An 18,252-nucleotide genomic window follows, 5' to 3' on the forward strand; every position below is an offset into this window, starting at 1 on the left:
TTTTTTAAAGAATATTTTTTTGAAGAGTCTAAGAGACGTGGATTTTGTAAAAAATGTTTTTAGAAAAGTCTTCGAGACGTGGATTTTTTTAAAGAATATTTTTTGAAAAGCCTTGGAGACCTGGATTTTTTAAAGAATATTTTTTGAAGAGTCTAAGAGACGTGGATTTTTTAAATAATATTTTTTGAAGAGTCTAAGAGACGTGGATTTTTTAAAGAATATTTTTTGAAGAGTCTAAGAGACGTGGATTTTTTAAAGAATATTTTTTGAAGAGTCTAAGAGACGTGGATTTTTTAAAGAATATTTTTTGAAGAGTCTAAGAGACGTGGATTTTTTAAAGAATAATTTTTGAAGAGTCCAAGTGACGTGGATTTTTTAAAGAATATTTTTTGAAGAGTCTAAGAGACGTGGATTTTTTAAAGAATATTTTTTGAAGAGTCTAAGAGACGTGGATTTTTTAAAGAGTATTTTTGAAGAGTCTAAGAGACGTGGATTTTTTAAAGAGTATTTTTGAAGAGTCTTCGGGACGTGGATTTTTTAAAGAGTATTTTTGAAGAGTCTTCGAGACGTTGATTTTTTTAAAGAATATTTTTTGAAGAGTCTTCTAGACGTCGATATTTTAAAGAATTTTTTTGAAGAGTCTTCGAGACGTGGATTGTTTTAAGAATATTTTTTGAAGAGTCTAAGAGACGTGGATTTTTTAAAGAATATTTTTTTTGAAGAGTCTAAGAGACGTGGATTTTTTTAAAGAATATTTTTTGAAGAGTCTAAGAGACGTGGATTTTTTAAAGAATATTTTTTGAAGAGTCTTCTGGACATGGATTTTTTAAAGAATATTTTTTGAAGAGTCTTCTAGACATGGATTTTTTAAAGAATATTTTTTGAAGAGTCTCCGATACGTCTATTTTTTAAAGAATATTTTTTGAAGAATCTTTGAGACATGGATTTTTTAAAGAATATTTTTTGAAGAATCTAAGAGACGTGAATTTTTTAAAGAATATTTTTTGAAGAGTCTAAGAGACTTGGATTTTTTAAAGAATATTTTTGGAGGGTCTAAGAGACGTGGATTTTTTTAAATAATATTTTTTGAAGAGTCTTCGAGACGTCGATTTTTTAAAGATTGTTTTTAGAGAGTCTTCTAGACATGGATTTTTTAAAGAGACTTCGAGACGTGGAGTTTTTAAAGAATAGAGAGAGAGTTAGAGAGTCTTCTAGACATGGATTTTTTAAAGAGACTTCGAGACGTGGAGTTTTTAAAGAATATTTTTTGAAGAGTCTAAGAGACGTGGATTTTTTAAAGAATATTTTTTGAAAAGTCTAAGAGACGTGGATTTTTTAAGAATATTTGTTTAAGAGTCAAGACACTTGGATTTTTTAAATATTTTTTGAAGAATCTTTGAGACATGGATTTTTTAAAGAATATTTTTTGAAAAATCTTTGAGACATGGATTTTTTAAAGAATATTTTTTTGAAGAGTCTTCGAGACGTGGATTTTTTAAAGAATATTTTTTTGAAGAGTCTTCGAGACGTGGATTTTTTAAAGAATATTTTTTGAAGAGTCTTCGAGACATGGATTTTTCAATGAATATTTTTTAAAGAGTTTTCTAGACGTGGATTTTTTAATGAATATTTTTTGAAGAGTCTTCTAGACGTCGATTTTTTAAAGAATATTTTTTGAAGAGTCTCCTAGACATGGATTTTTAAAGAATATTTTTTAAAGAGTCTTCGAGACGTGGATTCTTTAATGAATATTTTTTGAAGAGTCTCCGATACGTCTTTTTTTTAAAGAATATTTTTGAAGAGTCTTCGAGACGTAGATTTTTTAAAGAATATTTTTTGAAGAGTCTTCGAGACGTGGATTTTTTGAAGAATATTTTTTGAAGAGTCTTCGAGACGTGGATTATTTAATGAATATTTTTTGAAGAGTTTTCGGGACGTGGATTTTTTAGAGAATATTTTATGAAGAGTCTAAGAGATTTTTTGAAGAGTCTTTGAGGCGTGGAATTTTTAAGGAATATTTTTTGAGAGTCTTGTAGACATGGTTTTTTTAAAATTTTTTTTTTGAAGAGTCGTACCAGAAGGAATGCTCCGAACTCTACAATCTCTATAACAGATATTGTGTTGATAGAAATATTGAGATGTGACAAGTCTGAATGGAATAGGATGTTAATTTTGCGTTTTATGAGTTTCATGGATATTCAAAATATTGACCCTTTGTGGGGGAGGTACCAGAAGGAGTTGACCGATCATCTTCAAACCAGACCTTGGGCTTATAAAATTTTGGGATGTGTGAAATTTTTAGGCAATCGGATTCTTACATCACATTTCATAAGAGTTGTAATTATTCAAAATGTTGAGCCTTTGTGGGGAGGCACTTTATGGAGTGGGTTGATATTGTCCATTTTCGGACCTGACCTAGAACTGGCGGAAATATTGGGCCTTGCAAAGTTGGAGAACAATCGAATGTGCAGAATTTTTTTTTTAAATTTTGACATTTTTTTGGGAAGGTACCAAAAGGAGTGGACCGATGTATTCCACATTTACACCAGACCTTTGGTTAATTAAATTATTGATGCAAATATTAGGATCTGCAAAGTTGGAGCAAAATCGGATTATCGTTTCTCTTTCTGAGCAGTATATATATATTTTTTTTGATAATTTCGACCTTTTGTGGGGCATGTAACAGGAGGAGTGGACCGATGTATTCCATCTTGGCACCAGACCTTGGGTTAATAAAATTATTGGGATGTGTAAAATTTGAAGACAATCGGACTCTTACATCACATTTTATGTATTTTATATATATTAAAATATATTTTTTTGAAAATTTCAACCTTTTGTGGGGGAGGTACCAGAAGGAGTGGACCGTTATTGCCCATCTCCGAGCTCGATCTAAGTTTGTCAAAAATATTACGAGTTTGGAACAAATCGGATATTCCCTTCGAGAGTTATCGTGCACACCAGCTAGCCAGACAGATCGACTCCAAATGTTCTACAACGGATTGGGTCTCCTTGGACCCGGATTTCAAGATTTTTTATATTTTATCATATTTTCCATTTAATTTCGCCAAAATTTAAGGAAAATGTTTGTCTTTGGGTGATTACGATACCTTCTTAATTTTACCATGGTTTACCATTCCTAGAATGCAAGAAATCTAAGGAATCGTAATCCGTAAATTTCAAACGAATATTTTTAACATTGTTTGGATGAGTATGGTCGCAAATAATTAAAAATAATATACACACACAAAATAATACATAATTGTATTAAAACTAATACAATTTGTAGAATTTTATTGTTTAAAAATATTTTAAGACCAAACGCAAATTCTCATTTATTTTTAGTACATTGCTATGCTTTAGTCTCACTGATAAAATAACAAGCTTTTAATTAGTTCTTTGTAAGAAGCTTTTTACAACAACAAAAATTTCAAGTTTTACTCCTATCAAAAAAAAATGTAAAATTATAAAAATGAAAAAATATTTTTAAATTATAAAAATAAAAAGAGTATTTCTTAGGTTCCACCGAGATTTGAACTCGGATCGCAGGATTCAGAGTCCTGAGTGCTAACCATTACACCATGGAACCGTTGAGTTCGCCGTTGGCAATTGCCGTCTATTACTTGCGAGTCTTTTCTGCTCATACAAATAATTGAATGAAAATGAGTACGTACATACGTGTGTGTGTGTGAGTATGAGTGTGTTTGATCAAATGGCAAACTGAAATCATGTGGCTAAAAATAGTCCAGAACTCAGGGCATTGCTTGCTTGGTTGGTTGACTACAAATTGCAAAGAGCTGTGTAGTGATAATGTATGTATTGCTGTGTTCATACGACCATGTACTGTGGTGTGGACATATATAATTATTCGAAGTTATTTTAGATGTAATAAAATTAAAACCAATTAGCATTTCAAAATCGAAAAAAAAAATTATAATTATGGAGGGTATGTTTACGTTTGTTAACTAATCTAAAATGGCCGGTTACTTTACAAAAAGCTTGCCGTATCTCTTTAAATAAAAAAATATTTTAACAGAAAGATATAATAATGAAGACCCGATAATGTTACTTTTCCAAAAGTAAGGGATTACAAAAACGGATTATAAAGGAAAGATGTAAGAAAGAAAAATAATATCTTTTTAGAACCCATAAATTGTGCATTCATGGGTACTTTTGATTTATTAAAAATTCGGAAACGCTACCGTCCATACGACTGTAATAGGAAGCTAAGAATTTTCAATATCAATTTGAAGACGACCTACATCAGTTTACGATATCATAATAACAACGGTACCAATTGAATATTTGGTATTTTTATGATTTTAGTCACAGTTTTCAACGGAGTTGTTTCAATTTTGGTACTTGAAGTTCATAAGGGGTACTAATCCCTATGGCAGAAAATTGTCTATGTAGACACACATTTTTGTAAAATCTCCGATAAGCGGAACTTGAAATATTTTAAACTTGGATTAAAAACAGAACATACATTTTTTATACCCTCCACCATAGGATGGAGGGTATATTAAGTTTGTCATTCCGTGCATAAAATTCTATGTCGATTTAGTGATGTTCGTCCGTCGGACTGTGGAAATCATTCTAGCTTTCGAGCGAAATGAATTAGGTTGATAGAATTTTACTCAAATATATATTATGTCTGCAGGACCTTTGGCATTGAAAATGGTCCATGTACGTTCACGTTTTGGTATAGCCCCCATACAATGGTACCTCCCTATTTTTGGTAATTTGGTGATTTAAGCGATATTATTCACCGGAATTGTTTCAAATTTGGTATTTGAAGTTCGTGATGGATATTACAGCCTATGGCAGAAATTTGTCTGTGCAGGTCCACGTCTTCGCAAAGCCTTCTCAATATTCGGCACTTCCTGATATTCGGTATTTTGAGATTTTAGCGACAAATTTGGTGTTTGAAGTACGTAATGGATACAACAGCCTATTACAGGAAATTGTCTGTGCAGGTCCACATTTTGGTATAGCCCTTGTGTAATGGAACTTGCTTATATTCGGTATTTTGATGATTTTAGCTACAAGTTTCGCGTTTGAGTGTTGTAATGGCTTATGGCAAAAGTTGCCTATGCAGGTCAACGTCGTCATATAGACCCTTATATAACGGATTTTATTTATTTGAAAATTTGCCGAATTCTTTTCAAATTTTATTGGAGGGACACTGTTCAATTATTTTTTGTTCAATTATCATTTTGTTACAAAAATGTTGGAAATAGAAATATCTTTTGTTTCCAGCTTTCTGCGAAAATTACAACTCTTGTACAAAAAGCCTACCTCGGATGAGTGAAGGAATAAAATTTACTTTCGCTTGAATTACATATGGCCTACACACTATTTTTTTTTTCTTTCTTAAAATTCTTAAGATTTAATAACATTTTTCAATTTTGCATTTCTAAATTACATAATTAATTTTTTCCATAAATGATCTAATTTAAGTTTTTTTATTAACTCCTCAAAATACTCATGATAGACCCTATAAAGTATATATATTCTGGAGCAGCGTAATACAACAATAATCTGTGGTACTAGATATCAGATACACCTAAGAAACAAGTGTTTAAATTTTTTTCAAGATCGGGTCAGAATTGGTTGTAGCTCCCATATATATCTTTATCAGATTTCATATTTTTTTTGTGCTCCAAATGGCTTATATCAGCCCAAATCGACTGAATATTGGCAATTCCGACTAAATTTATCCTAGAAGCAAGTATTTAAATGTTGGTGGAAATCTGTTCAGATATAGCTATGGCTGCCATACATATGTTTCATCCGATTTGTCTCCTAAGCCCCTCAAATGCGTAATATGCACTCCACTTTAATGATATTTGGCACTGGGCATCAGCTACTGCTCGAAAATACCTTTGCCAAATTTTATTGAGATCGGATCAGATTTTTATATAGCAAATATATTCACTTTCATCCAATTTTACGGTGATTGCTCACCATATATGTATAATATCAGCCCACATTGAATAGATTTTTTCATATTCAACCGAATTTTACCATTTGGTGAAAGTTGGTCCGGTATATCTATGCTTCAATAAATATTTTTATACCTTCCACCTTGGAAAGGAGGGTATATTAACTTTCCGTTTTTAACATCCCTAAATATTCGTCGTAGACCCCATAATGTATATATATATTCATAATCAGCTGTCTATCTGTTGAAATCACGATACAGGCCACATTATTTAATATAGAGCTTCAAAATTTAGTAGAATAATTTTTATTGTGTCTAGGATGGTTGGTATTGAAAATGAGATATATCGGTCCACGTTTTGGTATAGTCCCCATATAACGGTACCTCCCGATATTCGGTATTTTGATGATTTTTGCCACACGCTTTCAGGGATTTGTCTGAAAATTGGTATTTGTAAGTCATAATGGGTCCTAGTTCATATGGCGAAAAATTGTATGTATAGGCCCACGCTTTGGTATAACCCCCATATAATGGTACCTCCCGATATTCGGTATTTTGATGATTTTGGCTACATATTTTCATGGATTTGTATAAAAATTGGTATTTGTAGTTCAAAATGGGTTCAGGTTTTGGTACGTTTAGGTTCAGGTTTTGGTATAGTCCCCATATAACGGTACCTTCCGATATTCGGTATTTTGATGATTTTTGTCACATTTGTTCACGGTTTTGTCTGAAAATTGGTATTTGTAGGTCAAAATGGGTCCTAGTTCGTGTGGCGAAAGATTGTATGTATAGGTCCACGCTTTGGTATAGGCTCCATATAACGGTATCTTCCGATATTCGGTATTTTGATGGTTTTTGTCACATACACATAGTAGTGTAGCGTATCATACCTTTCCTTAGTGGTTATTCATGATATTAATTTTTTAATTGTTCTCCTTTTGAAATGTAATAGCATGGCACAATTAAATCAAGGTAATTTTAGATTTAATTTAATTGAAAACAGATTCCCATGTGAACCAATGATTACATTACTTTACCTTCATAAAGGTGGGAATACATAAAGCGCTTATCTGGCTGGCTTCTTCGGAAATGAATAAAGGAGCCTAGGACCAAAATCGAACAAAGTCAACCTAAAACTTCTTTGTTCTTCTACGAAGAAGCCAGCCAAATATGCGTATGTATGTATGTATTTCCACCCATGTGTATTTTTCCGATAAATTCTCTACATTCGTAGAGATGGAACATATTGCATTGTAGTTCTTAATTTTATAAATGCAAAAATAAATCGTAGGATCAACAATTTCTGTGTTGGAATATTAAGTAAATGTTTAACTTTACAATTAAGTTTACAACAACGGATGGGGAGCGAATCGGCGTTTCATATGAACATGGTATTGACTACATTAGATAAAATTGCTGGCAAAGACATATATTCCTGTAGCACAGACACATACCATTAGTTTAGATTAATATCGATTGTTTCCACATATCGATAGTACTATTTTATATAATTCATCTGAGATCTTCAATCAATTCCAGCTATGGATCGTCCACAACAGGTTGTGGCCCGTAATAACATAGTTTGAGATATTGATGATTAGATTACATAGATGGCGCCACCTCAGCGTTGTCAAATATTGTAATAGAATATGTGTAGTTTTGTTTTTACACCCTCAGCCATACGGCTAGAAAGGGTATACACAGGGTAAGATGAATAAATTGCAACCAACTTCATACTGCTGTCACTTCTAGGCCACTCATCCGATACCTATTAAAATTATTCCAGTGACAGTTCATTATACTGTTTACAACCGTACAAAAGCATTTTGGTGAGAATTTTCCAGAAAAATAGTGTTTCGTGATGGAATTCAAGCGTGATAGTGTGATCTCTTTATATTTGGCTGGAAAACCATAAGTGGCTATCGTTAGAGCACTTCAGCATTCAAATGTGAATAAATCTTTTTTGTCTCCTACCATCGCTCGTTACCGTGATACTGGTAGCGTCAAGGAAGTGGACGGAAGAAAACAGCAACATAAGCAGAAATGGTACGGAGAGTATAGAAGCGAATTAATTGAAAACCGCGTCACAGTGACCGAAAAATGGCTCGTGAACTGAACATATTCCAATATTTCATTCGGCAAATATTTAAAAATGAGCGTAAAGCCATTGAAATTCCAAAAAATGCAAGAACTTACACCGCAACAAAAAGAAAATAGACTCAAAAGGGCTAAAGAGTTGCTTCGCTTAGCCGAAAGCAGTGATCTGCCGAATTTGGTTTTCTCCGATCTCCGATGAGAAAACATTCGTTGTCCAGCAGTTTCTAAACAAACAAAATGATCGTGTTTACTTGCCAAAGAGGACATGGTGATGGTGTTCGCCACCATAACTGCCGATGGTCGCCCTCCGCTCGTATTAATCGACCGTGGTATCAGAAAAAATGCCGAATATTATCGCAAAAATATTCTGAAGAGTGCATTCGAGGGTGCCTTGGGCACGCAAACATTTTGGCCGCAGACATTGGACATTCCAACAGGACTCAGCACCTTCGCACTCAGCACGCGCCACCCAAGAATGATTACAAAATGAGGTTCCTCGATTCATTTCCAACGCACAATGGCCACCAAAGGCTCCGGATACCAATCCGTTGGACTATTGTGTCTGGAGTATTTTGGAAAATAAGGTTGGCACTAACAAATACCAAAGTGTCGATCACATCAAGCAAGCGCCTCGCCGGGAATGGAACAAAATACCGCAGAGCAGCATTCGGTCAACGTTGACGGTTTAATTGGCCATTTGAAGGCCATAATTCGTTACAAAGGTGACCAATTCAAACAAATCTAAACTTATTCTAAAATTTCATGCTTTTTCCGATCTTTTTTGCTTTCATTCAATAAAATTAAAAAAAAATGTAAAAGTTATGGCGTTTGACTTTGTTGAAGTTTTTTTTATCTCACCCTGTATTTAGCTAATTTTGATTTTAAAATCTCCTTTAATATTCCTTTAGATTTTACAAGATCTGGAATATATTTCCCGATTTTCTATGAACTTGAGGCCATGTGTAGAATTTCTCGTAAAGGATATCGATCGATTGGTATTCTACTTCGGAAGATCTTCTAAGAATGAAGGGCCTTTGCAACGTCTTTTGTCATCAGAAGACATCTAGGCGATATACTTTATGTGGCCTTGCATCAAGGGTTTCTATATGCAAAGGAAATCCTGTACCTCTGTTAAAACCTATAGAATTATCTCATTTAAGTACTTTGCAAATCTCGTTGGTTTTCCTAATTTTCCTCCTAAATCTGAGACACTCACTTCCCAAAAGTCACTACACTAATTATTCTCATCATAAATATTTATGCAAAAATATAATCACAACGCCCTACGCCGTATTTTCAAGTGTCCAGGGTTAATTCATAACAACATTATGCCCCCCCCCGACACAACAACAACAACTACAAACCAACCAACGGCTGTTCTTCCTCCATGCCATCCTCTATTGTCCTTCTATTCGAAACAACTTGGAACATTATGAAAATTTAATAATGAATAATTTGGTCATAAAGAGACACACAACAGTCAAGCCATCCAGCCAGCCAATAACTGTAAATTTCACCATAATCATGAGAATACACAATTAACGGACAGCAGGATGAGCAGCAGCAGCACCACCATCAGATGAGAGAGGATAAATGGTGGAAAGGGGTCGTAGATGACATTACGACAATACAGAAGGTGAAAGTAAAATTGCTGTTGTAAACAATGAATGAATGAATGAACAAAAGTGAAAGTAAAAATGGATAAGAATAGATAAAGAGGAAGAGAGGGGAAAAGGAAGGAGGGGGGGGGGGGGCAAGAGAGCAGAACAAAATGTGCTAAAAACAAATGTGCATCCTTTCAGGCTACTTACAGAATGTACGACTTTTTGGTTTTGACTTTTGTGGCCCAGACCACAGAGATGCCAATCGTGTTGTGCTTTTCTTTTTGTTTTGAACACTCTCACGGCCTTCGTTGAGAGTGGGAGAGAAAGACACTGAATGAGAGAAATTTAAATGCAAATTTGTGGACTCTTTTATTGCCAATTTGGGCATTTCGACCACATATATTAATATTTTGGTCGGTAAGTAAGATTTTTGGCTAGAAGATCTTCTGAAGGTCTTTTATAGGGGGAAGTCCTTTTGAAGGACTTCTGTGGTGAGTAGACCTTGTGAAGGTCTTCTCTAGTGAAGGTTTATGAAGGTATTCCATAGTGAAAAGACCTTTCGAAAGTCTTTTATAGTGAGAAGTCTCCTTGAAGGCTTTTTGCGGCTTTTTTCGAGGTCCTTCTGTGGCGGGAAGAACTTCTGAGGGTCTTTTGTTGCTAAACGTTTTTTTGTAGGCCTACGGTAGTGAAAGTACCTCATGAATTCCTTCCGTAGTCAGAAAACCTTTCGAAGGTACTTTATAGTGAGAAGGTCTTCTATACTGAGTTGTCCTTTTCGCGATTTTCTGTACTAAAAAGACATTTAAAATTATTTATTGCTAGAAGATATCTTCAAGATTTTTCATGGGTCTACCACAGTAAAGGGTATATCTGGGTTTCTGGAGGTAGAAGGACTTTTTTTTTAATAAATACCAGAAAAATCCAGCAGATTATAAAGGTAGAGCAGTTTTGAAAGTTTAAATGGCAAAACAATATAAATATAGGGGACAAGTTCCGCCTCTTAATTTCTTTTTACATTTTCGGATTAGGTTTCCTTTTTATCCGTGCATTTTGGATACTAGTTCTGATAAAAAATTCTGATAATCGCAATAATTCTGATAACACTTCAAGGATTATTTTTAGTCGAAAATTTAAACGACTTACCAATGGGGCGTTTTTGGTCCATTTTTTAAACTAGAGTTCAAAATTCTGTTTAAATGGGACCCTAGCTGGCCAAAATATTCTTCAGCAGAGTCGATGTAAGGAGGTAATTTTGGTAGTACACGAAAAGTACTCTACGCCATAATTTTTACATTTTTTTTAAAACTTTATTGAATGAAAGCAAATAATATCGGAAATAGCATCAAATTTTAGAATAAGTTTACATTTGTTCGAATTGGACAACTTTGGCACGAATTATGGACTTTAAACGGCCAATGAAATCGTCACACGCTGCCCGAATGTTGCTCTGCAGTATTTTGGCACATTCTCGGCGAAGCGATTGCTTAAGGTGATCGACACTTCGGTATTTTTTACTGCCAACCTTCTTTTCAAAATACTCCAGACACAATAGTCCAACGGATTGGTATCCGGAGATTTTGGTGGCCATTGTGCGCTGAAAATGAAGCGAGGAATCTCATTTTGTAACCATTCTTGTGTGGCACGGGTTGAGAGCGATGGAGCTGAGTCCTGTTGGAATATCCAAGGTCTGCCGCCAAAATGTTTGCGTGCCCAAAGCTTTAATACACCCTTCAGAATATTTTCGCGATAATATTTGGCATTTATTCTGATGCCACGGTCGATTAATACGAGCAGAGAGCGACCATCGGCTGTTATGGCGGCCCACACTATCACCATGGCCGGCTCTTGAGTTCTGGTTGCCAACCGAAGGTGCACATTTTTAGCTGATCTCTTTGGCAATTAAACACGATCATTTTGTTTGTTTACAAACTGCTCTGATGAACAACGAATGTTTTCTCATCGGAGAAAACCAAATTTGGCAGTTCACCACTTTCGGCCAGGCGAAGCAACTCTTTAGCTCTTTTGGGTCTATTTTCTTTCTGTTGCGGAGTAAGTTCTTGCATTTTTTTTTTTAAATTTCAATGGCTTTACCCCGAGCTCATATTGGAATATTGTGTTTGGTTCAGCTCACGAGACATTTTTCGGCCACTGTGACGCGGGTTTCGATCAAGTCGCTTCTTTACTTTTTGAACCATTTCTGCTGTTGTTGCTGTTTTCTTCCGTCCACTTCCTTGACGTCGGGCTACACTACCAGTATCACGGTAACAAGCGATGGTACGAGACACAAAAGATTTATTAACATTTAAATGCTGGAGTGCTCTAACAATAGCCGCTTGTGGTTTTCCAGCCAAATATAAAGAAATCACACTATTACGCTTGAATTCCATCACGAATAACTTTTTTTCTGGAAAATTCTCACCAAAATGCTTTTGTACGCTTGTAAACAATATAATGAGCTGTCACTGGAATAATTTTAACAGCTGTCGTACGAGTGGCTTAGAAATGACAGCAGTCTGAAGTTGGTTGCAGGTTTTTCATCTCACCCTGTATGTGAAGTGAAGTTTGAAGTGAGTTGGATGCTTATTTCGCATCCCTGGGGCGTTTTGTTTTTCAAAATCTTGAGCTCTTTGTGTGGGAGGTACCAGAAGAAATGGTCCGTTTTCTACCATCTTTATAACAGATCATGTGTTGATGGAAATATTGTGGTATAGCAAGTCTGAGGGGTATCGGTTGTTTATTTCGCGGTTTATGAGCTTCTGAGATTTTCAAAAAGTTTACCCTATGTGGTTGAGGAACCAGAAGGAATGGGCCGATATATCCCATCTTCACAGCTGATCTTGTGTTAGTACAAATAAAAGGATGTGTGAAATATGAATAGAACCGGATGCTTATTTCGAATTATTTTGTAATTCAAAATGTTGACCTTTTGTGGGTGAGGTACCAAAAGGGGTTCGCAGATATATATCATCTCTACTACAGAGCTTGTGTTAGTAAAAATGTTTGTATGTGTGAAATTTGAAGAGAACCGGATACTTATTTCCGATTTTATAATTGTTTTGCTTACTCAAAACTCTGACCCCTTGTGGATGAGTTACCAGAAGGAATGGTCCAAATTTCTACCATCTTTATAACAGATCTTGTGTTGATAGAAATATTGCAATGTACCAAGTCTGAATGGAATCGGATGTTAATTTTGCAGTTTTATAAGCTCCATGGATATTCAAAATTTTGACCCTTTGTGGGGAAGGTACCAGAAGGAGTAGACCGATATTTTCCATCTTCACAGTAGATCTTGTATTAGCAGAAATAATGGGATGTGTGAAATATGAAGATAACCGGATGCTTATTTCCGATTTTATAATTGTTTAGGTTATTCAAAACTATGACCCTACGTGGGGAGGTACTAGAAAAATTGGTACGATCTCTATCATATTTATAACAGATTTTGTGTTGATGGAAATATTGAGATGTACTAAGTCTGAATGGAATCGGATGTTAATTTCGCGTTTCATGAGCTTAATGGATATTCAAAATTTTGACCATTTGTGAGGGAGGTACCAGAAGGCGTAGACCAATATTTCACACCAGGCTTTGGGTTAATAAAATATTTTAATGTGTGTAATATGAATGGCAATTGGACTCTTATATCACATTTTATAAGAGTTTTAATTATTCAGTATTTTGACTCTTATGTGGGGGAGGTACTTGATGGAGTGAACCGATATTGTATATTTTCCCGCCTGACCTAGCTTTGATACAAATATTAGGATTTGCAAAGTTGGAGCAAAATCAAATTAAAATTAACCTTTCCCTTTTTGTGGGGTAAAATATTTTTTTGAATATTTCGACCTTTTGTGGGTAAGGTACCAGAAGGAGTGAACCAATATTGCCCACCTCTGAACTCGTTTTAAGTTCGATAATAATATTATGATGCACGGACCAAATTGGATACACCCTTCGAGAGTTATCGTGCGCAACAGACAGGATGACATACAGGCGTACGGATCCCCATAGATTGACTCCAAATGTCCTGAAACGGAAATGGTCCAAAGAGACCTAGGGTCTAAAACCCTTATTTCGATAAGGCACATTTTGGTCATATCAAATGATATATACCCTCTCTAGCCATATGACTGAGGGTATACAAATTATATGGCATCTCTGTATTCTCGCTTTCTCTCCCTGTGTTATATTTACACTCTCTCTCTCTCTCGCCATATCCTGTAATATGAGCTTTTTGCCACTTTGACATGACTTTTATAGTTGGCCATATTAAAATCTATGTCCTCATGTCCTTAAAGTTTCAGTCGTGTCTTCTCCGTCGACGGGTATAAAAGTGAGCTGAAACGGAAAATACGAAACGCAACAATAAAACGTGTGATTTGGAAACGTGTAAACGGTGGAAAAAACTAAATCGGTGCATAACTGTTATTATTATTGACTTAATGTTGTTTTGTGTTGGCGTTGTTGTTCTTGTTGTGGCAATACATTCTCCTCTGAAAAAATAAAACCCCGAATACATTTCCATTGTTGTGGTATTTGTGAATGAGTGAGTGTGTGTGTGTTTGTTTGCGTTCCTCATACGCACTATAGAGTTTTGAAGGAGCCACAATAGTGTCCCTTCCCTCCCCCAGCCAAAAGATGTGAAAACAAGTTTCCTAACAAGCCTTAACAAATGGAGAAGGAAGGAATGGAAAAAACGGAAAGAACGCGAAGGGGAAACAAAAGAAATATATCTTAAAATGAAAAGAAAATTTTGTTTTCTTTGGGTACGAGTGTGTGTGTGCTGATGTGCGTGTAATATAATTCTGGTGTTTGTTTTCTTTTCCAATTTAATGTTCCTTTTCTAAGGACTTTCTCTTTTCCCAAAAAGTAGGTGCGTAAGTGTTTGTCCACCGGAAGTGTTTGTGGTATTTATGAATTGCTGGCTGGCTGGCTGGACTTTTTGGTTAAAATATTTATTTTTAGTTTCAGCTCTTAAGTAGACTTCTCTTCTCTCCTCCCTCGAATCTCTCAGTTGAGGTTGCAGAAACCGAGTCTCATGGGGAATGAAGTAATCAGCTTCTTTTGATGAAAAACAAAAATAAATTTTCTTTTCCTTTGTGACAAGAGGAAGAAGAGGAGGCCCAACTATTTTTCTTTAACTGAAAATTGTGTAATTTTTCACAAAAAATATTAAATTGTCAACTTTGAAAAAAAGTAGGTTAAAAAGTATTTTTCCCCAAAATCGATATGACTGCACTTCCTCTCCATCTTCTTCACCCTTTCCCTATCCTCTTTCGTTTACAATTCAAAATGTAAATAAATAACTTTCTATGACATCGTTCACGTCCTATATTTGCATGCATTGTAGATGTATGTATGTATGTATGTATAAATGCGTGTGTGGTTATCTGTGCATGTGAGTGTATGTATGCAGTCGTTTGCAGCTAACCTATTTCTTGAAAACAACAGCAGCAACAGAAAAAAGCCATTTCATGGATTATCATCAATGAATGAGTCTTTGGGAAATCCCGCGCAATTTTTTATTTATTTCTACCGAGTATGGAATAACTTGCGATGTATGGTGGGGACCATAACTGGTGGGCAGGAAAATTTGTTTTTCAGGATGTGGTGGATAAATGTATGAGCAAGGGATTTTCAAAAAAAAAAAAAAAGAAAGACTTTCTGACGCACACTTATCAAATTGAATATATTCAATTCCTCAGCGGATTTGAAAAACATAATCAATGGTATTAAATTCTCCAAAATCACACTGCTAAATATTAAATACAAATGTAGAATTTTTGAAAAGATTTCCCCCACTTTCTGACAATCAAATAAGTAAAAAAGCAGCTAAGTTCGGAACTTTAAATACCCTCCACCATTTGGAAGGAACTTGAAAAATTAAAAAAAAAAAAATCGAAAACTGCCACTTAAATGAAAACCGTTATGTGGGGACTATAAGAAGACGTGGACCTGCATACGAAATTTTTTGTCATAGGCTGTAGTACCCTTTACGAACTTCAAATACGAAATTTGAAATAATTCCGGTAAATAATGTCGCAAAAATCATGAAAATACCGAATATCTGGAGCTACCGTTATATGGGAGCTATGCGAAGACGTGGCCCTGCAAACGAAACTTTTTTGCCATAGGTTGTAGTACGCATTAAGATCTTCCAATACGAAATTTGAGACGATTTCGGTGAATAATTTTGCTGAAATTATCAAAATACCGACAATCGGGAGGTACGGTTATATGGGGGCTATGCGAAGTCGTGGACTTGCATACAAAAATGTCATAGGCTGTAGTACCCATTACGAACTTTAAATATGAAATTTGAAATAATTCCGGTAAATAATGTCGCTCAAATTATAAATATCTGGGGGGTGCATCGTTATATGGGGGCTACACGAAAATGTGGACCGACATGGCCAATTTACGAACTTAACCTGCCTTCTATCTCAATTCGTCCGAAAGACACACAGACATCGCTAGATCGTCTTAAAATTTTACGCTGATCCAGAATATACAGGGTGAGATGAAAAAGCTGCAACCAACTTCAGACTGCTGTCATTTCTAAGCCAATTCAAGCGTGATAGTGTGATTTCTTTATATTTGGCTGGAAAACCATAAGTGGCTATCGTTAGAGCACTCCAGCATTAAAATGTGAATAAATCTTTTGTGTCTCGTACCATACTGGTAGCGTAGCTCGACGTCAAGGAAGAGGACGGAAGAAAACAGCAATATCAGCAGAAATGGTTGGAAAGGTAAAAAAGCGAATTGATCGAAACCCTCGTCGCAATGGCCGAAAAATGGCTCGTGAGCTGAATATATCGCAATATTCCATTCGGCAAAAATTGAAAAATGAGCTCGGGGTAAAGCCATTGAAATTCCTAAAAGTGCAAGAACTTACACTGCAACTGGAAGTAAATAAACTCAAAAAAGCTAAAGAGTTTCTTCGCTTGGCCGAAAGTGGTGAACTGCCGAATTTAGTTTTCTCCGATGAGAAAACATTCGTTGTCCAGCAGTTTGTAAACAAACAAAATGATCGTGTTTACTTGCCAAAGAGGTCAGGTGAAAATGTGCAACTTCGGTTGGCCACCAAAACTCAAGCGGCGGCCATGGTGATGATGTGAGCCGCCATTACTGCCGATGGCCGCTCTCCGCTTTTATTAATCGACCGTGGCATCAGAATAAATGTCAAATATTATCGCGAAAATATTCTAGAGGGTGTATTAAGGCCTTGGGCGCGCAAACATTTTGGCCGCAGACCTTGGACATTCCAACAGGACTCAGCACCATCGCACTGAGCACGCGCCACCCAAGAATGGTTACAAAATGAGGTTCCTCGCTTCATTTCCAGTGCACAATGGCCACCAAAATCTCCGGATATCAATCCGTTGGACTTTTGTATCTGGAGTATTTTGGAAAGCAAGGTTGGCACTAAAAATACCAAAGTGTCGATCACCTCAAGCAAGCGTTTGAAGGCCATAATTCCTGCCAAAGGTGACCAATTCGAAAAAATCTAAACTTATTCTAAAATTTGATGCTATTTCCAAAATTTTTTTGCTTTTATTCAATAAAATTAACAAAGAACAAATGTAAACATTATGGCATTTGACTTGGTTGCAGTTTTTTATTTCACCCTGTATAGGTCCACGTTTTGGTATAGCCCTATATATAACGGTATCTCCCGATATTCCGTATTTCGATGATTATTGCCACATTTTTTCACGATTTGTCTAAAAAATGATATTTGTTGTCCATGATGGTTTTCTAGCTCCGGTGGCAAGTCCTTGTGTATATAGAGGTTCACGTTTTTGTATAGCCCCATATAACGGTATCTCCAGATATTCGGTATTTTGATGATTTTCGCGATTTTTTTAACGGATTCGTCCAGAAATTGGTATTTTTAGTTCGTAATGGGTTGCAGCTCGTGTTGCGAAACATTGTATGTGTAGGTCCACGTTTTGGTCAAGCCCCCATGTAACGGTGCCTGCCGATATTCGATATTTTGATAACATTTGGTATTTTTAGTTCATAATGGGTTCTAGCCCGGTGGCAGAACATTGAATATTTAGTTCCACGTTTTCATATAGCGCACATATAACGATACCCACCGATATTCGGTATTTTGATAATCCTAGTCACATTTACCCGCATAATTGGTTCAAATTTGGTATTTTAGAAGATTTGATAGATGAAAATCCTTGAAGTATATAATTGTCTATAGAGGTTCCCGTTTTGGTATGGCTTCACATAACGGCCTCACTCACTTTACGGTTTTTTGATAAGTGTAACTGCATTATGCAAAAGGTCTTGCTGGTATATGAAGTTTAACGCTTCAAACACGCTGCAATTCAGATACTTTTATGTAAAACTGTTTCCCTAAGATGGAGGGTTACCCTAAGGTGGAGGGTACTAAAAGTTCGGCGGCCGAACTTGATGTTTTTTACTTGTTATTTTTATTTGTTATTTTATAAAATGTAATAACTGCAATTTTCTATAATCACTCCATTCTCTTCAATTCACTTTCCTCATTCAAAGTAACTTACCCCTTTTTCAAATATCTGATACGCGTTATAAAAATAATTATGAAATGAATCAACTTTTATTTAT

General features: G+C 35.5%; 1 protein-coding gene and 1 non-coding gene across 2 annotated transcripts in view; one reads left to right on the plus strand and one right to left on the minus strand.

Moving 5' to 3' along the window:
• LOC101900092 (apoptosis-resistant E3 ubiquitin protein ligase 1) overlaps positions 1-18,252 on the plus strand; it is an 82,525-nt gene that overhangs the window by 2,269 nt on the left and 62,004 nt on the right. The gene's annotated exons all lie outside the window — the stretch shown is intronic.
• Positions 3,518-3,589, minus strand: TRNAQ-CUG (transfer RNA glutamine (anticodon CUG)). Its single transcript has one exon. It is a non-coding gene; the product is annotated as a tRNA-Gln (tRNA).

The sequence above is a fragment of the Musca domestica genome, unplaced genomic scaffold (genome assembly GCF_030504385.1).
Source record: "Musca domestica strain aabys unplaced genomic scaffold, Musca_domestica.polishedcontigs.V.1.1 3, whole genome shotgun sequence".
NCBI classification, from domain to species: domain Eukaryota; kingdom Metazoa; phylum Arthropoda; class Insecta; order Diptera; family Muscidae; genus Musca; species Musca domestica.